This window comes from Suricata suricatta, chromosome 11 (assembly GCF_006229205.1).
Source record: "Suricata suricatta isolate VVHF042 chromosome 11, meerkat_22Aug2017_6uvM2_HiC, whole genome shotgun sequence".
NCBI lineage: Eukaryota > Metazoa > Chordata > Mammalia > Carnivora > Herpestidae > Suricata > Suricata suricatta.
The window spans coordinates 45,125,000-45,148,544 of record NC_043710.1 but is presented as its reverse complement, the minus strand read 5'-3'; the positions used below and the strand labels follow the sequence as shown (position 1 = coordinate 45,148,544).

Genomic DNA, 23,545 nt, shown 5'->3' with positions numbered 1-23,545 from the left:
GGAAGGAGACCAGACCAGATCCTGCAGGGATCTTGAGTCCCAGTTGATCACCTTCTACCCACTGGGGACCTCAGCTCTAGGCAGCAGGGAGCCCTTGAGTGTGCTTGAGCAGAGGAGTGCCATGTATGGGGAGATATTCCTGGTGAGTTTGTAGAGGAGGGGATACAGGGGCTACAGCAGAGCTGCTGGCTGGGAGGTGGAGATTCCAGATGACCAGGGCCTAAAAAAGTCCTCTACTTTTACACCTCTGACTTGAGTATAATAGGGCAGAACTAGGACACAAGAGCAGTGGGGCAGGGGCGAGGGGAAGAGCAGGTACTGGCAGAAGAGGGGTGAGCAGAGCTTAGGTTGGAGGCGGAAGGATGAGAAATGCACTGATGTATTCTTAGTGGAATTTAGGGCATGGGGTCAACATTCTTGCTGTGACCTTTCTTTATTTTAGAATGGTATAGTGCTTAAGAGCATGGGCTGTGGTTTGAATCCTGCCTAAGTGACCTTGGAAAAGTTACTTAACCTCTCTGTGCTTCAAGCCCCACACTTGTGAAATGAGAATAAAGTAGTATTACCCTATAGATGCATTAAAAAAATTTTTTTTCATGTTTATTTTTGAGACAGAGAGTGAGCAGGGAAGGGGCAGAGAGAAAGGGAGACACAGAATGCAAAGCAGGACCCAGGCTCTGAGCTGTCAGCACAGAGCCTGATCGATGCAAGGCTTGAGCTCACAGACTGTGAGATCATGACCTGAGCTGAAGTCGGATGCCTAACCAACTGGGCCACCCAGGGGCCCCTAGGTGCACTTTTGAGTGGATGAAATCGGCTACTGAATGTAGACGGCTTGGAACAGTACCCAGTGTACAGGAAGCACCCATGTTTGGCCACCTTGTCTCTTTCTCCATATATGTGTGTGTGTGTAAGTCAAATGAATGTGTTGGCCATATCTTTTCTGTTGTCCTAAAGCTAAGTCAAATGAAGAAAACTATGCTTTTAAGGATTAAATGAGGTAATGCACGTAGTGGATTTAACTTAGTGACAGATGAATTCTAGTTAAAAGTATTATTACCCAGACACTATTGTGCAGAAAGTGCTTTCCCAGTGGAAATCCTTTATAAAGTAATTTATTCAACCACTACTTCCTGTGTCTGCGGTGTGCCAGGTGCTGCATTAGACATATGATCTCATTCCATCTTTGCAACAGCTGCCAGAGATAAACATTGTTGGCCACATCTTCTAGATCAGGAAGCTGAGGCCCAGAGACACTAAGATCTGCCCAAGGTCACACAGCCAGTAAGTGGCAGAGCCAGGATTTTTTCCCCCTGACATTGAACTACCTTTTATAAGAACAGTTATCCCATGAGGGATCTGTTGTGTAAATGTACATTGACACAGAGGCTACATCAATCTCCCTTGGTATTTGACAGTGACATGAGCCCTGGGGAGTTTAGAGGCATGGCCAACTTCACAAAAGAGGCAGTGTCGGAGGTGAGACCCTGGGCCGGAAATCGGATCACATGGGTGGAAGATACTCTGCATAAGTTAGCACTTTCCCTCAGTGACTCACCTTTGCAGGCCTTATCAGAGCCTTTCAGCCATCCAGAGATTCTGTCTGGGACCTGTCTTGGTTGACTCAACCCCTGGTGTGCTGGAGGGGCAGAGTCTGATGGGTGTAAATCCCAGCTCTACCACCCCCCAGCCAGGTGAGACAAAGATAGGAGTGAATTTCTCTGTGCCTCAATTATGTTCTCTGCAAACCCATTTACAGGGATTTTATGAGAATTAAATTAGGTGGGCCATGTGAATACTCAGAACTCCCTGGCCCCAGCAAGCCCTAAGAGTTAGCATTATGTGAATTATTATAATGTTATAAAAGCCTCCTGTGACCTCTGAGGACAGAATAAAATGTCCCACCCCTCCAGTCACATTAGAGAAAATGTTTTTAATGTTTATTTTTGAGAGAGAGAGACACAGCATGTGAGCAGGGGAGGGTCAGAGAGAGAGGGAGACACAGAATCCTAAGCAGGCTCTAGGCTCTGAGCTGTCAGCACAGAGCCTGACACAGGGCTCGAACCCATGAATTGTGAGATTATGACCTGAGCTGAAGGTGGCCACTTAACCGGCTGATCCACCTAGGCGCCCTCTTCCAGTCAGATTGGCCAAGCCTCTCCATCAATTCCCGTGTGCCCTTCTCCTGAGGAGGGCTGGGAGGAGACCTTTACACAGTTCTGTCCTCCCCCTCCCCCCTTCCTCTTCCTCCTCCTCTTCCTCCAGGTCTCATTACTTCCAGAAAAGCATGTAACAGTGGGCCTGAGCTGAGCCAGTGATCTGAGTTGCTTAAATCCCTTCCACTCTCATTTCTCTTTCCCGTGGGTCTGAGGCCCCGGGCTGGGGCTCTGTTCTCTGGGCCCCCACAGGCGCCCTGTAGGGGCCCAGAGCACAGAGACAGTGGGGAGGATGTTGTAGCTTGAAGCCTTTGGAGCCATGCCTGGAGCACAGGCAGCCCTTGGAGGGACCTGCAGCTGGAGGTGGAGGAGGCTGGCGCCAGTGCTCCCAGGAGGAGGAGCAGAGCTAGTTGCAGGGCCCAGAACCTTGTCCAAGTGCAGGGGAGCCTCCCGGGGTGCCATAGGAGAGACTGCTGGGGGCAGGGAGGGGGCACTTCTTTTCTGGGAGGCAAACAGGCAGATGATCCTTCCAGAAAAGGTGGGATGAAGCCCAGGGCTCCAGGACAGACTTTAATCCAGGTTTACGAAACTCCAGAGCTGTTGCTTAAGTGGAAGCATCCTCTGTTTAAAATTCTGTTTTTAATGTTTATTTTTGAGAGAGAGAGCGCGAGAGTGCGAGGGGGGCAGGGGCAGAGAGAATGAGACACAGAATCTCAAGCAGGCTCCAGACTCCAAGCGCTTAGCACAGAGCCCTATGTGGGGCTTGAACTCACGAACCATGAGATCATGACCTGAGCAGAAGTGGAACGCTGAACTGACTGAGGCACCCAGGCACCCAGCATCTTCTGTTTAGTTCAGCCTAACAAGCAGTTACTGAGGAAGTACTTATAGTGTCCCAGATGATGTGGGAAATACAAGCCAGGGACCCAGCCGTGTGGAGCTCTGATTCATCTGAGCTGGGTGACTTTGGGCAGGTGCTCTGAATTAGGAGGCTCCGTTTCTTCTTCTGAACTTGAGGAGGTAGTACCCACCTCACAGGGAAGTTGTGAGGTTCTGCTAAAATAATCTATGCCAAGCCCTCAGCATGCACTCCTGGCTCGTAGTAAGTGGCTTTCAGGGAGCAGCCTTTAATAGCGTTGGCCATGAATCATTTTGTTGAACCCATACCCTAGTTTTCAAAGGTAAACCTCATCCCAGAAAGGGGAACAAAGGAGCCTCGATGCTGAAATGACTCGTCCGACCTCTGAGGGCATCTAGGCAGTGAGGCTGGCATTGGGGGCCACAGGGCTCTTTCTGCTGCCCCTGCTTCCCACATCCAGCCCTGTTTGCCTAACTTGTGGGTATTCTTCACAGTCTCTGCCAGGGCACTCAGCAAATGTTTTTTTTTTTTTCCTGGCTGGTTTATAGAGAACCAGGTTGTGGTGGGGGAGGGAAACAGGACCCCCTGGAGCATTCCATCCCCTTCTAGATTTCCAGCTGACCCAGCAGAACCCTCTAGTGTACTGCGTGTCCCTCTAACACCAAGTCCTGCTGGTAGCTGGGTGCAGGGAGTGAAACCAAACCATGCCCTGAGGGAAAACCAGCTGGGTTCCTTTTGATTTATTTATTTTTAAATAGCAGAGCTATTTAAATAGCAAAGCTATGAAAAGAAAAGTAAGGGAAATACCTGCCTGGTTAATCCCCTGTGACTCGGGGCTGCTAGAAAACAAAAAGAGGGGCCATTAGCTGACAGATGGGCTCCGGGGTGGCAGCGTGTGGCTTGTGAAATGTGGGTCTGTGAGGGTCAGTGGGAGAGGCACCTTCGGAAGAGCTGAGCTGAGCGAACTTCCCCCACGCCCACAGGTGCAGCCCTCCCCTTGCCAAGGCCACCCTGCTCCACCCTGCTGTTGTCGGGGTGAAGAAGTGTCGGCAGCTACCACTTCCTTCTCCGGCCGAGTGTCCGTCTGTACCAGCTGACGTTCGTGTCTCCGTGGTCCTCACTACACTAGTTGTTCCCTTTACTGCCTGTTCAGACTTCGGTGTTGGGCTCGGGGGACCTTGCGTGCTGGTCTGCGTGTTCAACCCTTGGCTACAGCTGCAGGGGCTGGGGGAGGCAATCCGTGTGTTTTTGTTCTTTGTTTTTGCTCCCAGGCCAGGGTTTTGGGTTTTGTTGTTGTTGTTGTTGTTTCTGTTTCTCTAAAACTCTTTAAAACACGGCTGAAGATCAAGCTGCTTTTCCTGGAGGGCATCGAGAGGGTGCTGTTTGGGGGCCTGGGGGGTACAGGAGGCTGTCTTTGGTGCTGACCCAGAAGGCGGTGAGAAAACAGGACAGTGTTAAGCACAGGACTGCATCAGGCACTGTAGTTGTCCCTGGTAAATCAGGATCTCTTGGGAACGGTGACTGAGAAAAAAACAAAAACAAAACAGCAGCACCCCCAGAACTCCCCACGGGATCTGATAGACATAGCCAGGCCAAAGCCCATGGAGACATGGCATCTCCATAGCGTCACACTGCGGCTCTTGGAGATTAAAATAACTAATGTGTGGAGAAGGAAATATGTCCAGGGACTCACTCCAGCCATCAATGACACTACCTGTCTGGTCAGCACCTTACGGCAGCCCCTTCCTCTGGGAAGCTGTCTCTGGGCCAGGGTGGAGGGCAGGTGGCAGATGAGGGGACAGGGGCACAGGACCATCTTGCTTGAGTGGTCTGAGCACAGGGTTGAGGGGCAGCGGAGGGGCCTGTGTAAGGAGGCCTCAGGCTCACGACCGGAGTGTGCTGAGGCGGCCGCGTGGCGGGTGGACTAGGCATCCGGCACTAACCCTGGGACCTTGGTGAGTTAGACATCAAGCTTTCTGTGCCTCAGCTTCCTCGACTGGAAAGTGGGTTGGAAGAGCATCCAGCTCCTAGGGCTGTGCTGAAAGTTCAAGGCGATTGCACCAGGGAAAGGGTCGCACACTGAAGGGCTCAGACAGCGTGCTTTCCCTTCTCTTACCCCCTTTCCTTCCTCCTCCGAAGAGTTGTTCCAAGCAACTGCCTAGAGTTTTCCCCCCGAACCACAGTGCAGTCCATGAAAATGCTCATGGCGAGGAGGACCCATGTCTGAGGTGGAGTTCCCATCTAGGAATGCTAGGACCAGGCTGTTCACATTTTTGGTTCTGGCATCCTCCTCTCCCAGGAAGGACATCAGTCCAGGGGCTTGCAGAGGCCTCCTTTTACCCCAGTTTGCAGAGACACCTTGCTGCACGTGTTTCCTTTTCCCTGGCTGCATGGGTCTCACTGAGAGCATGCAGCTGGCATTGCTTCCTGGGCAGGATTTAGCGACGATAAAGTGGTCAGTTGCTGAATGCTATTGTTGGTCAAGACTTGGTTTCCAGTGATAGGAGCCCAACTTGAATGAGCTTAAACAAAAATGGGATACCCTGGAACATTCTAGGGGAGAGTCAAAGACCTGAAGAAAATGCTGCAGAATCCAGCCCCAGGGAGAGAACAGGTGACCACCAGCATCCCTGCTCAGTGGTCCATGGCTGCAGGCAGCTCCCAGGTGACCCGGTACACACTTCCACCCATCCAGAGGACTGGGCCTTTCCCAGGTTTTTCAGATTAGAAACGTGGCCCAACTTGGAGCAGGTATATACCCTTTGTACTCAAGATGGTGGCCAAGGAGTAAGGGGACTCTGATTAACCTGACTTGAGTCCCATGCTGATCTCTTGGGCTGGGGAGTGGGAGGTGGGGTGGAATCTGTATTGGAACCAAGGAAGAAGGATGCTTTTAATATTAATAATTAAGAATAATGCTAACTTTTATTGAGTGCTTATTTCATGCCAAACGTTATTCTAAGGTCTTTACCTACATAACTCATTCAATCTTTGCAATCAATCCCACTTTCTCTGCTAGGAAGCAAAGGCACAAAGAGGTTAAATAATCTTCCCAAGGTCCCACAATGAGCTGGTTGGAGAGCTGGAATTGCACCCCAGCAGAGGACTCCAGATGTGCTCCTAACCAACCACTCTAACATAGATGCTGCAACAGATGTCCCCTCCAAGTACTTTGAACTGCACACATGGGCTACATCAGTTAACTGTTAAAGCAGTATCTCCCTTCATCTTCAGAACAACCCGGTGGAGTAGGTACCAACATTAGTCCCATTTCAGATAGGAAACTGAGGCTCACTGAAATTATGTGACTTGTCCGCAGCCATCCGAGTCCTTTAAAATGGCAGAGCTGGGGTAGGAACCCAGGCTTTCCTGGTTCCAGGACCTGAGCTCTAGACCCCTTTCCTGTGTAACCTTTGCATTCAGATGCTTCTTGGGCTAGAGAAGATGCTTACCTGATAGTTGAGATGAAGGGTGGACCTGAGTCAGCAGCATCCGAGCCTTCATTCTCTATCTGGTGGGGGGGGGGGTGAGGGTGGGGCTGGGATGTGAAGACCTTGGCACACCACGGGCCACCTTTGTGGTTCCGGGCAAGTCTTGGTGTGTCTCACACTAACTTACACCAAGGGGTTTTTGAACAAGCCTTTGGTGCATCCGACCTCTGGATTTCTTCATTCCTTCATTCAACAAATACTGATGGAGTGCTGGGTGGCCCCAAGTGCTTGGGGGTCCCTCAGTGAAGACCCCAACTTGTTGGAGCCAGAGCTGAGAGAAAGGTCCCCTGAGGTACTCTCCTGTCCCTTGAAATCACAAGGCTACTCGAACCCAGCAGGAAATCTTGGCTGTACCACCCAAGTTAGGTCTGCAGTGGCCTGGAGACTTCGTGCCGCTGCTTGGGACTGGTGAGGTGGCAGGTGTGAGAGGAGACATTGTTTCCTCATTCTGTTACAAAGGGACGCCTGTGTCAGCGAGCACATGTGGGCATGGCATCAGGCCAGCTCCCCTGGGAGTCCCAGGCCACCTTGGCCAGTGCTGATTGTGTCCCCAGGTGAGGCTCTTGCCTGTGCCGTGCCTCAGTTGTGCCCTCTATGACATGATTGTACTTTCTGCCCACAGGGTGGCTGGGAGGATTGTCTGAGAGAGTGCGTGCTAACTGCCCATCCCAATGCCCGGGCACGGATTAATCCTTTAAATTCATCTTTTAACAACCGACTAGCCTTGTGGGAGGCTCTAAAAGTCAGGGCCCATAGAAGGGGACAGCTAAAGGGGACTTTGGGGAGGAAATCACCAATTAGGTCCAGGTTCTCATTTTACAGAAGAGGAAACCAAAGCCCCTCGAAGGGAAGGGAGGTGCTTGGCTCTAGAACCTTCTGGTTTAGGGGAGTTAAGGGGAGTCCAAAGGATATTTAACTGTTGGTCAGACAGAGAGTTTGAGTTGGTCCTTAGAATGGCTGGATCACAATGTGCCCAGACCTGTGTGGGAATCTGACCCTCACAGACTGGTCCACCAATGCCCACCTGCATCCCACTGTGTGGACAGGCCAGTGTGTTTCCCTTGAGAAGCGTGGAGGTGGGGGACAGATGAGTGGAGCCCTCTGGCCTTTCTGAGCCTACAGCTCAGGCTGATAGAATGTGGCTGAGGCAGGCCAGCCTGTTTGTCAGCTGCCACAGCCCGAGAGGTGTGGCTTGGTGATGACATCACGATGGGAATGATTGCAGCTTCTGCCCGAGTGACTGCCCTGAATGCTCACCTGAGCTGTGCTAGGAGGACACCTCCCACCTCACTGTGGTGAGAAAGACCATGAGCACGGGGCCGGGCCGCCCCAGGCTTGAATGCTACTGTGCCATGGAGCTGTGACTGCCACCTTGTGCTCTCCAGGCCTCTCTTCCTGTCTGAGCAGCCATGGACACATCACATCTAGTCTAACGGCGTGCGTTCGATGCATGGCTAGTGCTCAGCACACAGTCGCTTCTCTCCCGTGCAATCTGAGAATTCCCGAAAGCAAGTTCCAGTCCCAGGCACTAAACACAGTTCATTGTGCATAGAGAGAGTACGTGTGTGATTATGCGGGCAAGAAGGCCCGCCGCCCTACTGAGCCCAGGGTGCCTCTGTCCCTGGAGAATCCAGGCACATCTCAAACTTCTCACCTGTGTTAACTTTTGAGGCTACCTCTTCAGAACTTTGGAGTTGTGAAAGTAAATCCTTAGAAACGTTTTCTAACTCTGGGCTCCACTTCCAAACAGGTGTAGAGGTATTTTCTACAGAAGCAGTAGGATGTGACCAAATCATTTGGGCGGTCATTGGGAGCCAAGAAAATTGTTTAGGAAACTCGGCCATGATCAGACGCTCCACTTTTTATAACTTCCTAGTTTACGTAGTGCTTTGGAGCCTTTCCACTTTGGGAAGTGTGACAGCTTTCACACTGGTGACTTATGACCAAGTTTTTACACCAGCTTGACTTACTTTGAGCGTGTCTTCGGCTTAGAAATTCTAGCACTTTCTGTTTCTACTAAAGTAATCTTTATCAGACCCATCTTCCTTTCTCTGCAAGACTTCAAACTGAGATGTGATAAACCCTTAGGGAGCCCAGACAGTGGACACAATGGAATTTGTTTAACCACCTTGTAATTCCTTTCTTCATATGCAGACCTTAGAGGGTGGAGAGAAATTCTCTGTGCATTTCCTCCTGTGGGGTAGTGTTACTACAGGGCAAAGTACACAACCTGGGAGACTTCTTGGCAGGGAGAAGATACGAGGCAGTAAAGTAAGATAATGTAACTAACATTCATTGCTGGGCTCTTGTTTTTAAAGGAACATGGCAACCTGTGCATGGCCCATCCTGCAAGACGACTTTAGTCACTGTGATGCCTAAGGATCAAGTAAGTCATTTTTCTGCCATTGGGTTGACCTTGGGGAGCTGGCTTCAGGCTTTGGAAAGGTGTAGAGATGCCTGCACTCTTTCTTTGAGCCCGGGTGAATTGTGATCTGGTTTGGAGAAGCACTGGCTGGTGAAGGCCTCTGTTTCCCTCCTTGAGTCTCTGTCTTTCCCTCAACAACCATGGTTGCATGGCCCTCCTTGCTGTCAGAGGAGGGAGGGAGGGAGGCGGAGCTTGAGACTGAGATGTGGCTGGGACCTAAGTCAGTGGTCTTTTGGCAGGGGACACTCTGCCTCCTTCTCCCTTACCAGAGCAGCAGCTCAGCCGTTCCGACTCCAGTCCCAGTTCTGATGGCGTTCCCATCTCCCGCTGGCCCAGATGTGTGCCAAGGCAGGAATGTGGCAGGGCAGCTCCCGCAGGGAGTGACTGCACAGCACTCCACCATCTGTCCAAGATTTGGAAATGTGACCGCAGCATCCTCCTCTGCTTGGCTTCCCTTCTTAGGAGAACAGACCTGTCCACCTCTTTCTGTAGGTTTTTGGCAAGTCCACAGAAGCAGATTTGGGGCCCTGGGAAGCTTGCTGTGGGCAGGAATCAAAAGGACAGATGGGCATAGTCACCCCCCGGGAACTGTTGTGGGAGCCCCCACTGCTCTCCTCATCTCCTCTCTGTTTCTCTGCTCTGTCTCCACACGCTACCAGACCCTCCCAGAGGACAATCTGAACATCACCATCCTGGTGGCCTTCAAGGCCCCCTCCTGTTAGACCTCAGCCTCATTTTCTGCCTCTCTCCTTTGCCCTGGCTTCAGTCCCACAACTTCTGGAATAGACATCCACATCTGGGACATGTCATTCCTTCTAGAAGCTTCTCTCTCTTGTCCAGGCAAAGTTGGCACCTCCTCCTCCTCTAAACTCTCAGAGCGCCTTGTTTGGGCTGCAGATGCATGGCTGGCTGAGCGAAGGTTGGCTCACTTGTTTGTCTCACTCCCTAGCTGTGGGATCCCTGAGAGCAACGACCCACCCTCCAACCTTCCCGTCTGAGCCAGGCAGCGCCATCTTGGAGGCACAATATTGGGCATGTGGCAGGGCAGCGGCAGCTGTTTGTTGCCTCCAGGAGTTCAAACCCGAAGATTTCTTCAGGGCTTGTGGCTCACAAAGCTCTACTTCAGGGTCTGGTGATGGGAACCTCACTCTCTGGGAGGGGTGGTCCTATCAGCCTGGCTTATTTTCTAGACCTGGAGACGAAGGTCTGGGCAGTCAGCTAACTTGCCTCCTGGCTGCAGCACTTAAGAGCCAGAATGCATGTCTCCTATGGCCAGGCTAGCCTGGTTTCTGTAGTAGTGAATTGTATAATTAGAGAGAACCCAAGAGCTTATTCAACACAAACCCCTCATTACCAGATAGGGACACAGAGGCCTGGCCTGAAGATACGTTCTCAAGGTCACCTACCTAACTGGCACCAAAATGGAGTACTGGAACATGGGTCCTGGACTTCTAGTCTGGCATCTTTCCCCTCCTCCTCCTTCCTCCCTTATGGTGACACCGGAGAACTTTTGGGACTATCATTCTGCATTTACCGGATGGTGAAGGACTTCTAGAATGCCCTAAGTCAGAGGGAACAGAGGGATGAATAGAACTGGCCCTGCCTCTAGGGGCTTCCTTGGACGTGTGAGACTGGGGCAGGTCCTGGTGGAGTGGGGAGAGGAGTGGAACCATCATTGCCCAACCCAAGGCTGGAGCAGGGTTGGGGAGGGGCAACAGGCAGTCCAGTCTGGGCATTTAGGGGCTGGCCTGGGGGGCACTGAGGAGCTATGGGAGGTGAGATCCTGCACAACAGGGCAGGGAGGGGTTGGCTGGACCTGGGGAAAACTACTGCAGGAGTTCTGACTCTTAGTGTCTGGGCAAAGGGGTATGATAAGTCCGTCTGCTGTGGCCTGAGAATCCTCCCTCTTTCCTGGAAAAACAGAATATAGAGCGTGTCCACAGAGAAGGGCCAGGCAATGGGCAGTGAGTCCGATCATTGTCTGAAATGTATATGGGGAGGGATGTGTGTGCTGGCTCATTCCTGTTGTGCTCAGATGAAGTTTTGTTTCTTTCTGATTGACCATACTTCCTGTTCGTCTTTCCCTTCCGCTCAGTCATAGGGCTTTCCAGGGGTCTTTCATTCACCCAGGCTTGACACAGGGCCAGGCAAGTCCTGGTTCCTCTGTGTATAGTCTGCCCCTTCTTGCACCTTCTGTGGCCATACCAACTGAGAGACTGGGACTGAACGTAGGCTCCATCTCTAGTTGGCAGATTGAAGCATAACCTTTGCCCGAATTACGGGGACCATGAGGTTTGCCAAATAGATACCTCAGGTATTTCCCAAACATGGCCAGGTTATAAACTTCTCTAGGGGCACAAAGAGCATGTGGCATTCTTTCATTATTGTCTACACCTCAGGTTGACATTGCACTTTCCATTTTAAAAAGATCATTTCATCTTCATAATAAGGCAGGCGGGTTCATTCCCATTTTGCAGATGAGAAAGTTAACTTAAAATTCTACCCTGCCCAGGGAAGTGCAGCCACGTAAGTTCTGAGCTGGCACACCACACAGGCCTCCTATTGATAAATTCCATGATCTTTCGAAGCTACTAAGTTCCAGCTATATGTAAATTTTTGGAGGGCATGGGACTTCAGAGGAGCCTAGTAAATATTTGTTGAATGGACAGACTTGGGCTTTTTTGGGAAGATGGGTGGGAGGCACTCTCACCATAAATGGATCCTCTTGGCCAGCAAAGGGAACACTTCCCGGTGAAGTATTTGCATTTCTGGCCACGATAAGGAGCTGATGAGTTCTCTTCTCACCCAGCCTCACCTCTGGGAACTGGGTCATGGGCACTGAATAATTAATTCCTTGAATCTTTTACTCGGAGCTTCCTCCACCTGATGTTGAGGTGATCTGTCCAACATTGGCCTCTGAAAGGTCCTTGGCAGGGGCAGAGCCCATTGTTTGTTGTCATAAATGGTCAGATGACCCACCTAATTGCTCACAATGACTGGTCTTGGTCTAATCGGGCCAGACTTTCAGTGAGTTAATTTCATTAGCCGCTTTTCCCCCCACCGACCTCCTTTAGACTGAGGAATAGGGATCCTTGTGATTATCTTAGATATTTAGGTTTCTGTAGGACAGAAGAACTCAGCCCTCCCTTCTTACTGATGTCTAAGCTCCTCAAGATTTAGTGGCAAGGGCTGGAGAAAGAACAATTAGACCATGTCAGCTTGGGAAGGGACTCATGGGGGGTCAGAGAGGCACTTATCAAAACATCTTCTGGGCCTGCCCTTCCCCTAAGTGGCACTTGGGTCATGTTTCCTAGAGTCTGTAGGGGAACCAGCTGGCCTCATTAGAGTAACCTAACTAGGTCTTGAGGTCAACACAGTAGAGTGGAAAAAGGAGTGGGCTGAGGCCAGAGACCCACATTCTAGTATTGATTGTCCACGGCCTCACTGCATGGCCTTGGGCCACTCACAGAACTTCATCTGCCCCCAGATTTCTTAAGGAAATAAGGAAGGCCTCAAGGGTGGGGTAGCATCTTAAAGGAGCTCCCTGGAATTCTGTAATTTTTCCGTGCCCTGTCTATCCTCAAGATTAGCTCTGTCACCTTCTCCAGGTCATCTACTCCTAATGTGGCTGGAGCTTGCTTCTGTAGATACTCTTCTCCTGGCCTTCCTAGCCTCTCCCCTACTCCACCCTGGACATGCCAGAGTACAGATAGGAACTGCCTATTGCTGCCCTAGTCTCTTGCCAAGCACCTTGGGGAAAGTCTAACGTTTTGGTAGAGTTGGAAACCTAGATGTGCAGGTGGTATCAGAAGGGGTGAGGAAAATCTTTGAGTGGAAAGAAGCCAGCCCAGATGACCAGGGGTTGTTGGGATATCCAAGCTCTGAATGCCACAAGTTACCTGAAGTTGAGTTGTTTGACCAGAGAAAGTAGATAAGTCCTTAATAATATGGCCTCAAGTCTCTTCTCTTCTTGGCCAGCCAGGCTCTGTGCTCAGGAGTGACCGGCACTCTGGAGCAATAAAAGTCCTGGTGTTGGTAGAAGCCTGCTCAGTGGGAGCTAAGAGATGTCTCAGACGTATAAGTAGCACAGAAAGGGGAAGTGCTGAGAAAGGTGAGGTTGCCTTTAAGATTTATGATCTTAGCGTGTTAAAGCTGGGAAGAACCTATAGATCAAAAGATCTAATTCTTCTGTTTTACGGGTAAAGAAATTGAGGCCCAGAGACAGGACTTAAAAAGACCCAGGAAGCAAGGTCATGGTAGAACAGAGATGAAAGCCAGGTCTCCCTATTGCCAACTTGGGGAAATAAAAACATCCTACGAGGGGCACCTGGCTGGCTCAGTTGGTTAAGTGTCTGACTTCAGCTCAGGCCATGGTCTCATGGTTCATGGGTTTGAGCCCCACATCGGGCTCTGTGCTGACTGCTCAGAGCCTGGAACCTGCTTCAGATTCTGTGTCTCCCCCTTTCTCTGCCCCTCCCCTGCTTGCACTCTTGCCTCTCTCTCTCTCTCTCTCCAAACTAAACAAACATCATGAAGTGGCTCTCCCTCCAGCGCCTGCTGCCTCCTCACAAGGGTCCAGCGCCACACTTTCCACTTCTCTCTTTGACCCTGAGCTTGATTGTCTAAGGTGTTAGCAGGGCCCCACTGCTGCCACCTCACTGTTTATTGGGGGCCTAATAAAACCTGGGTGCAACCGCAGGGGAGGCGGAGGCAGGCTCCTCCTCATGTGCCGGCTGTTTGGCTTGTACTTAGTGCTTAACCCCTGTTGAGCCAGCAGTGTCCTGTTTTACGGTGTGTCTTGGGGTGAAAGGTTAATTTAAGACAGGAAAAGAAGCCTCTGATCGCCCAGGCTCAGCAGTCATAGCCTCTTGTGGGTTTGCCACCCAGATAAGAATCACCTTTGTTGCTAAGCAGGCCTCGTTCTGAGAATGCCAAGCTAAGGAAGGGTGTGGATTGAGTGTGCAGCCTGTCTCTTACTGAGAGAGGCCACTCTGGGGGGCAGGCTGGCTACCTTCTCACCATGTTAATGGTATATGACCTGAAGTGGAAGCCCTTTACTTAAAAATTTTTTTTTAATGTTTTATTTATTTTTGAGAGAGAGACAGACAGTGTGAGCAGGGGAGGGTCAGAGAGAGAGGGGGAGACGCGGAATCAGAAGAGGCCTTAAGGCTCTGAGCTGTCAGCACAGAACCCGACGTGGGTCTCAAACCCAGGAACCCCGAGATCATGACCTGAGCTGAAGTCGGACATTCAACCGACTGAGCCACCCAGACACCCCGCCCTTCACTTTTTAAAAATAGGACTCTGTCTGGTTTCACCTTTCCTCCTGAGCTTCAGGATGTGGGTGGGCACTAAGTTTCGTGTGTTCCTTGTCTGTCCCCCTCAGCAGCCCTCTGAGAGATAGCCGTTCTTACGGGTCGTACTGAGAAGACAGTGAGGGCAGATACAGGCTAATTACCTACGGGGGCCAGGGCTCAGGGGCTGACTCCACCACCTTTTCTGGTTCCACATCTCATATGGCCTCTCTGTCAGCGCCGAGAGGGGAGGGCTGGGGCTAAGTAGGCCGGGCATCGATCGGGGCATCAAACATTTATTATGCAACTTCTGAGCGCCAGGTCCTGGGCTGGGCTGTGGGGACACGGGAGTGATAAGCCCTAGTCCCTTTCTTCCCAGGAGCATGTGGCCTGGCCTGACAGTAGTACAGATGCACATGAAGTCAGTGCCATCTGAAGCATTGTCAGGGAGACACATCAAGTGCTCTGGGAGCACTGAGAGGAGAGCCTGGCACAGAGAACGCTGCACCGAGCAGGTGGTAGGGGACTTGGGTACTGAAGGAGAATAAATTACCAGGCAGATAAAGAAAGTGGGGTTTCCAAGAAACAGGTGGTGGGATAAAAGGGCTTGATTCCGTCCTCACAAGTAAGGAAGAGTTATGTGTGGGTTTTCTTCTTAGCTGAGGGTGGAGGTGGTAGGATGTTCAGCTGAGAGATAAGCTGGGGGGTGGGGGGGGTTGGCCCCAGACTGGTAGGGCCTTTGTGAAACACTTGCTAACCACGTGAGAGTCATTGAAAGAACGCAGAGTAGGGCCCAGCAAAGAGTCCCCAGATACGAATTCTCCAGGCACCTTAAGTACATCTATGTGTGCGGGGCACGGTTTCAGACAGCCTGTGTCCAGTTTTTACATCTTGTGTCTCCTACACCCATGGATGTGTTTACTGATGGGGCGAAGGCATCAGAGTGGGACCGGCCCCACCGGACAGTTCGTGTGTAAAATGTCTCAGATTCCTCTTGCCAAATAAGCTGATAACAAACACTGTCTCTCCAGGGACTGTTTTGCATTCCAGACAGGGCCACACAATCCTTCTGCAGGGCCTGGGGCTGGCGTGAGAAGGCCGATTAAAAATAAAGACCAATGAAAATACATAGCCATTAAAAAAAATTTTTTTATATCTTTATTTTGAGAGAGAGAGAGCAGAGGAGGGGCAGAGAGAGAGGGAGACACAGAATCTGAAGCAGGCTCCAGGCTTTGAGCTGTCAGCACAGAGCCTGACACAGGGTCCAAACCCACAGACTGTGGGATCATGACCTGCGCTGAAGTTGGGATGCTTAACCAACTGACCCACCAAGGCGACCCCATATATAGCCATTTTTAAGGATGGTATTTACAAGGCAAAAGGATTCCAGAAGCGGGTGTTTTGCCATGAGAATGAGCCAGAATCTTGAAAAATATCAGCTCATAAGAGTGGGAGGAGTCACGGGAGAGAGTCCCGAGGGAGCCCTGGTCTCTCTCTTCTTGTGGATGAATCCTTGCTGCTCCAGGAAATCCATTTTAGAAACAGCTTTGAGCCTGACTTGTCCTTCGTGTGAAAAATCCGTGAGCAATGTGGAGTTGCAGGCTTCTCCATCCCGCATCAGCCTCTTTTGTAGCCCCTGGGATTTGTGTGTGTTTTTTTTTTGTTTTGTTTTGTTTTGTTAAGAAAGAGAAATTCTTTTCTGAGCAGCTGCTGCTTATTTTAGTGAATGTGTTTGTCAGAACATAAGCCCGGACACCAAGAGAGGAGTCCAGCATCTTCACTGGACCAACCCAGCTTTCCTATGTTGGGATGGTGGGACACTGTCTCCCTAACCTCCACAGAAAATTCAGCCACATGGTCCTGCCATGGTCTTCTCCTGCACTGATGTCTGTTGGGCTGTGGGTCAGTGATGGGGAGAGGGGGCTGGGTAGTCTCTGGTCCTGGGCCACTTATCCCTGCCTCTCTGAGCTCACAGACCATGGCCTTTGTGTGTTCACCAGAGAGCCGGCATCCACGTCCTCAGAGCCATGCTGCCCTTCCACACAGGCCCGCGTTGCAACCCTCCATGCCAGCCTTGAGGCCGTGTGCCAATGGTGCGGTATAACCAGTCAAGCCAACAATCTCGGGAGTACCTGAGTGGCTCAGTCAGTTAAGCATTGACTCTTGATTTTTGGCTCAGGACATGATCTTGTGGTTGGAGAGTTCAAGCCCTGCGTCAGGCTCTGGGCTGACAGTGCCGAGCCTGCTTGGGATTCTCTGTCTCCTTCTCTCTCTGCCCCTCCCAAGCTAATGCAGTCTCTCTCTCTCTCTCTTCTCTCTCTCTCCTTCTCTCTGAAAATAAATTAACATTAAAAACATTAAAAAACCCCTCAGAGATCAGTTCAGCAGTTTAGTGTCTTTTTAGGGACTCGTTCTGCCCCTTCTTATCAGAAAGGCCTTTCTGTATTTACTGTCTGGAAACTTCATTGGTTTTATAGAACTTTTGGGAAAATAGGTCCCAAGAGGCCTCAGTTCCTCTGCACAGGGAGGTAGTGGACCAAACTGTTTCTCTCTCTTCTGCTCAGACATTTAAACTGCCCTCTGATAACAGTGTATTTGCCTTGGACCGAGACCTTCCTTGGGTGGGTCCCGCTGGAGTAGAGATAAACTTTCTCAGAGCCTTACAGCCGTGTTCATGTGCCCGGCACGTGGTCATCGGTGTCTGTGGGGAAGGTACAGGCAAATGAGTAGCAGCAAGCAAATCCTCCTGTTTTCTGACAGAAGCGAAAAGGAAGTGAACAGCTCTCAGACTGGGCTGCCCCCACGACGGAGCATAGGCACTCCAGGAAAAATCCCTTTGGTCTTTGGTGCAAAGGGAACCACAGATCATCCGTCCCTAGACTGGACCTAGAGGGAGGGCCAAGATGATCTTTGACCCACATCCAGAAGTGTCCCCCACTCAAGACCGAGCCTTGTTTTTAGGACTTAGAACAAATATACAAACAAACCACAAGACGAACAGCAAACCGCTGGCGATGCTGGCCCCGAGGAAGGCAGTATGTGTCCGTTCTGTTGGCCACCCCGGCTTGCCCAGCCCACTCCCACTTGGCTGAATGTCCCGTGCTGGGGCCTCCCAAGAACCTCCTGCTGAGTGTCCCTGTTCTGTCATATGGCTCTCATCTGCAGCACAGGGGATTTCACCTTGAAATCACGGATCCTGGCTTCTCAAGTGTGTTGACATGTCCGTGGGCTTTGAACAGCCCATTGGGCTTTTCTGACTGAGGCCAGGCTTACCCACGCCTGCAGGTGCACACACCTGCTTACAAAGGCTGAATGCAGTTTACAGCTCCCTGTGTGGGGACTGGGTTGAGGGGCGTGGCCGGCCCGACTGCCAGCTGGGTGGAAGGCTTGATGGGAAGAAGGGGCAAGCCCGTCTCGTGTCCCTGCCCTGGGCATAGCCTCTCGGAGGCTGGCCACCTGCCGAGGTCCAGGGAGGTGTTACATTGCAAATAACATTCATGACAGTGTGAACAACAAAGCAGTATAATTACATGTCAGGAAATGGATTCTGAAATTAAAGGTCTGTAATTCAAATGGAAAACTTTGGAAGCCTTTCAAAAGCTAACTTTAAAGGTGATGGAGCATAGGCTGTCCTGTCCCTCCTGAAATGGATTGTTGACTGGTAGAGGTTCATTTATTCAACAGATGTGTAGTATCTACCTACCAGGTGTGGGCACCTTGCCGGCACTGAAACGACAGAGGTAAAAATGAGGAGACAGCTCGTTAATGGCTGAATTAGTCAAAAAGGGGCATAATATAAAGTGTTGAACTGTTTAAATCTTTAATACTGATTGAATGCCAGTTGTGTGCCCAGAACTAAGCTGGGAAATGCAGGTAAACAGATGAAAGACATGGCTTTTTCCTTAAGAAGTTTATAGGGGCACCTGGGTGGCTCAGTCAGTTAAGCGTCCGACTTTGGCTCAGGTCATGGTCTCATGGTTCGTGGGTTCAAGCCCTGCATTGGGCTCTGTGCTGACAGCTAGCTCAGAGCCTGGAGGCTGTCTTCAGATCCTATGACTGCTTCTCTCTCTGACCCTCTCTGCTCACGCTGTCTCTCTCTCTCAAAAATAAATAGAAAAAAAAAGTTTATATATGAGTTGTCCAGACAAGATTAATGAACCAAAAACATGATGGGGTTCAAGGCTAAAGGAAGGGCCAGATAGTCTGGTCTATGCCCTGCATACAATCCCTGTGTTAGGGCTGTTTGTCCCCCCCTGCCCACCACCCCTGCCCAGATGACAATTTCTCGGAAGCTGGGGGCCCAGAACTTATCTGCAGTGCCTAGTGAGGCCCCGGCTACAGCGGGTTCTCAGTGAATGGAATGAGCAGAACCCTACATGGGTAGTGACTCCCAGACCTGGCTGGGCCACAGAATTCCCTGGGGAATTAAAAGTAGTTCCCCACCATTCGTCCTCAGGATACATAGATCCTGTTTGGGAGTGGGGCCAGGAAGCTGTATTTTGGGACGATTTCTGGTGAATCAGCAGGTAGAGCCAGGTTGGGTGACCTCTGGCATGGACTCCAGGAGGAAAGAATGCACCGGAAAGAAAGTAAGGGGCGAGGACGCTTGAATGCCTCTGGTGCCACTTCTCTGAGCTTTGCTTCAGGCTGCCTGTCACTCCATCCTGTCTGTCCACCCCTCTTGGTATCACGGCAGCCATGACCCATAATTATTATTGAAATGGGATCCCGAGGGGGCTGTGAAGTTCCTCTGGGAGACAGGGCACAGTAAGTCTTCAGTTGGCACCGTGGGGCTGGCCCCTGCTCTCAGGGATGGGTAAGATGGGCGCAGGGCTGGGAGGAGGAAGGTGGAGGCTGGATGTGGAGCACTTGAGGGGCTCACCTGTCTGACGCAGCCACAGGAAAGCGTTAATACCTCTGGGAATTGAGCCTAACAGGGAAAGGGGGCTGCATGGGGGAGGGGTGCTAGTGAGCCCATCAAGGGGATTTACTCAGAGGGGAGCCCTGAGGGCTTCGGGAACAGGGTGGAGGCGGTGCTGGCCAAGAAGTAGAGGCTGAATGGGAGGTCCCTGCAGTAATCCTGGTGGTGGTAAGATAAAGAGCAGTCACACTTCGGGCCGCCATATAGCCTGGATTTTGTAGCCACTCTTGCTTGGATTTTACCCACAAGCAGTGGTCATTGGGCACCTACTGTTGCCAGAGGCACAAGTGGCAAGCTTGACAGCTCACAGTCCAATGAGGCAGGCAGAGCTGTATGTGGATCAGCACAATAGAATGTGTAAAATGATCATCGAAAACTCCACAGGATACTGTGTGGGGAAAGGGGTGCATGGAGGCCCAAGTAAGACTTCAAAGAACAGTGTAGCCTAGAACACCGTTTAGCCAGGCATCATTGTGTTTCATCCTCACATAGCCCAGTGGGGTCAGGACTATTATTATCCCCATTTTATGGATGGGAAAACTGAGGTTCAAAGAGGTTTGGTAACTCATCCAGGCACACACACCTAGTAAATGGTGGGTTGTGTTTCTAACAAGTCTGGCTGACTCCAGGGTCCAAACTGGGACCACTGGTACTCTGCTAGCTTTGATGTTTCAGCTCTAGAGCCCTTTACCCCCACCCAAGTTTGTACCAAATAGACAGAATCTGCATGGGCCTGTTAGAAGGGACACAGCACAAGCCAAGGCACAGGCAGGGAGCCTTGGAAGAGTCTGGTTTACTAGGGGCTGCAGGTGGCTGAGTAAGCCAAGAGTACAAGGGGAGGAGAAGCATTGGGGGGCAGGCCAAGGGCAGGCAAGAGGTGAGTCACAAAGGTGGCTTCTGTTTTGCTCTGCTAGGACTACTCAGGAGGTGAGAGAGAGAGGGAAGGAGGGGACTCTGACGGTGTGACTCAAGGCTCTGGATGCAGATGGTGCTGTTCAGTGAGGTTGGGGGTGCAGGGGAGGGACAGGGGAGATCAGCTGACCACACGTGAGGTCTCTGTACGGGAGTCATTGAGGTAATGGGTATTTGCCAGTTGACTTACAGGCCTAGAGATCCCACAGAGGCATAGCCTGATGGGTCATCAGGACGTAGATATTGGTTGAACTATAGGAATGTCTAGGTCTTTGAGGGCGAGAGGAGAGTGAAGATCAAAATCTTGGGACACCGCAAAATCTCAGGGGCAATTAGAGAGAGAGGAGCCTGCAAAGACTAAGAATGGGAGAAACGGTGAGCAAGGTAGGGTCCCAGATGGGATGATGGAGTTGCTGTGGCAACCTTGGGTGTGAGGCTGGGCCCGGGCTGTGCGTGGGTGGGGAGCAGATGGCGGCGGATGGCAGGGCAGGTAGAGATGAGGGAGTGGACACAGCCAGGGAAGCCAGGCAGGGAAGGGAAGGACGCAGAGTGCCATTTTGTTTTCTCAGGTGAAAGCAATATAGACCTAACTATGATGGAGTTTGCACACATTTCTGAGACTGACTTCATGTCGATAAATTCACATGGCAACAAAACCCCCACTTTTGTCAGGCAATGAAAAATAAAATTTGGGGCAGGTTGACAAACGCATTCACTTGGCACAACTCTTTAAAATCTGGGGCCTTTGGAAGACAGACTCCGTGAGACACTGCTGGGCTGTGAGCTTCTCAGGGTGGGGACTGCTCTGTGGTGGTCCCAGGCTCCTGGTTGGGGAGCTGTGTGTGGGCCGAGAGAACAGGCATTGTTGAGAAATCCTTTTCATGTTCACTTTTCTATGGCGTCTATCTCCTCCCCAGAATCCCCCTCTGTCCTCCAGGCCAATTACTGGAGTCCAAGTCCCTGAAACCTAATTTCAGCAAGTCAGGAGATGCAATGTGATCCAGATACAAAGGTTCACCCGGGGAGTGACCTTAAGGACGTGCTAGAAACAGACTCAGTGGAAAATAACTTCTAGCTCTCCCCTCCCAGCATAAGTTAGATGAACACGAATAAACTACCCTTTCCATTTGTGTGAAAATGCACCAATTTCTGCCTTAGTTTGGGTTGGGCTGCCGTGAGCTTTGAGGTGGTGGGAGTTGTCCCCCTTGCAGGTGCCAGAAATAACACTTCGTGAGCACGTCCGTGAGCATGCACTATAGGCACCTCATTTGAATTTTACAGAGACTCTCTGTTTACGACTTGTTCAAGAGAGTGCTCAGTGAGCTAGAGTCCATTCCGTTTCCACCACAGCACATCAGTTTCCAGGGACTCAGGAGCTGAGGGGACAGTGAGGTGGGGGAGGCAGGGAGGCACCAAAACCAAGGAAATGACTAGCTTATCTGTCCTGTTCTCCTTTTATTCCATTCTCACATAGGGAAAGAATGTGAATTTTCAACACAGGATGTATATATTGGCTGGGAGTGTTTAAATAGAGAGGTGGGCAGGCTTATTTTGAGGGTGAAGCAACCTTTTTCAGGATATTGAGGTCCTAGTAGAAGGTAAGATCTAGAATGGCAGAGCTGGTGATTTTGGAAGTTGACCACCACAACAATGGCGGTAGTGAGACAGATGCTCATTCATGTGACCAACATGCTTAGTGGGAGAGAAAGCTTTCGGACATAGGCCAGATTTGAAATACCTACCACATTGCAGTTTACCTCCTATATTACTTGAGGGGGCATTTCCTACCTAACAGATAAACCCTCAGTTCTCAGTGACTTCATATACTTGAAGTTCATTTCTCACATATGTGAAGGCCAAGTGTTCCTCGTCACTGAGGGCTTTCCTCCTAGTGGGCACCCAGGGAATCTGGTTCCTTCCTTCTTGTGCCTCTGCCTTCTCCCACCTGTGTTTCCGAGGCTGCTGTGCCCTGGCAGAAGTGAAGAGCGTGGACGGTCACCATGGGAGGTTCCTATGGGGCATGCCCGGAAGTTGTGCATCACTTCTGCCCATGTTCCCTAGAACTGGTCACGTGGGCTCACCGCTTCAAGGAAGAGCTCAGGAGGAAGGAGCAGTGTGTGTGGCGATCAGCTAGCCTGTCTCGGCCATACCAACTAAAGCTCCAAAATTACCTCCCAGCTGTTTTTATTGGCAGATTAGCCACTGTCCTCACCTGCTAGTGCATGGAGATCTTATTACTCAGATCCTAGCATTTTGGAGTTTGGTGGAAGAAAAGGAGTCCCTGGCCTAGACCAGAGCCCCTGTCTCTGCTGTTGTGCGGGCGGCACTTGTAGATCTCTGGTTCTGTTCGCTTTGTATGGGAGCAGTGTGGGTGCAGTGGTTCAGGATACGGGCTCTGAACTCAGGCTATGGGGCTGCACGTTACAAGTTCACCACTTCTGGCCACGCGACCTCAGGCAACTTGCTAACTTTCCTAAATTCTTTGAGAAATGGAGACAATAATATGTCTAGCAATGCCTAGGTTTGTTACAATGATTAATTTTAATACATATGAAGCTTATTTAACACCTTGCCCAAGACTTCATAGATGCTCATTTAATGTCAAAAATTCTTATGTTCCCAAGATTGAACATTCATTCATTTATTTAGCACATACCATGTACAGAGGGTCTTGTGCTAAGAACTGGGCATAGGGAAGTGAAAAATTGCTATAACTGAGGCAAGGAAGGATGCCGTGTGAGGGATCTGACCCATTTGGGCTAGGGAACTAGAGTGTCAGGAGGAAAGGGACTTGACGGAAGACTAGGGGGACTTGAAGGGTGAGCATTTGCTTACATCCACATGCCCTGCTTAAGAACACCAAGGATGCTGTATGACATATTGAACCTAATGTTTTTTGAAATGGGGAAGCTTCTTTGTCTTACAGCAGGATTCTGCAAAAGGCTTCTTACCCAATGCCCTTGAAGTTGATATTGGCCAATGAAAAATATGCCCAGCCCTGACTTTGAGGGACAAGGAGTCTCCTCTAATGACACAGCCATTATGTCCACTCATTCACGCCCAATGGCATGTCCACCTGATCTGAGCTGATCTGGACCTGTTGCCAGAGAGCTTTGAGGGGATCTGTGCACTGCTGGGAAGAATGTTCCATGCTTTCACAGCACTGCAGTCTGCTAGCATCACTGCTTGGGGATGGTCAGAATTCAAGAGCATTCTCCCTGGGCAATGTGTGGTGGACTCAGGGAGCAAGGACCAGGGAGCTGGGTGCTGAAGTGTCACAGGTGCTGAGTGTGCAGGGCCGGGGGTGTTGGTGGTAGCTGCCTGGGGAAAGCAGAACAAGAGATAAAATTACGGCTCGTCAGGACTGAGCTCTTTCATAGGCTTCCTGGAGTCCAATAGGATTTTGGAAGGAAGAAGGAGAGTCTAGATGACTTAGCAAAAAACTAAAATAAAAATTTTTAGAGGTTAAAATGATTTCACTGAGCCA

The 23,545-nt window shown here is 50.7% G+C and overlaps 1 protein-coding gene across 3 annotated transcripts in view; it reads left to right on the top strand.

Annotated features, from left to right (window-relative positions):
• MICAL2 (microtubule associated monooxygenase, calponin and LIM domain containing 2) overlaps nt 1-23,545 on the top strand; it is a 139,938-nt gene that overhangs the window by 16,762 nt on the left and 99,631 nt on the right. For all 3 annotated transcript variants that reach the window (XM_029915801.1, XM_029915800.1, XM_029915799.1), the window contains exon 2: nt 8,825-8,892. The gene's annotated coding sequence lies outside the window, so the exon portion shown is untranslated. The remainder of the gene's footprint in view (nt 1-8,824; nt 8,893-23,545) is intronic.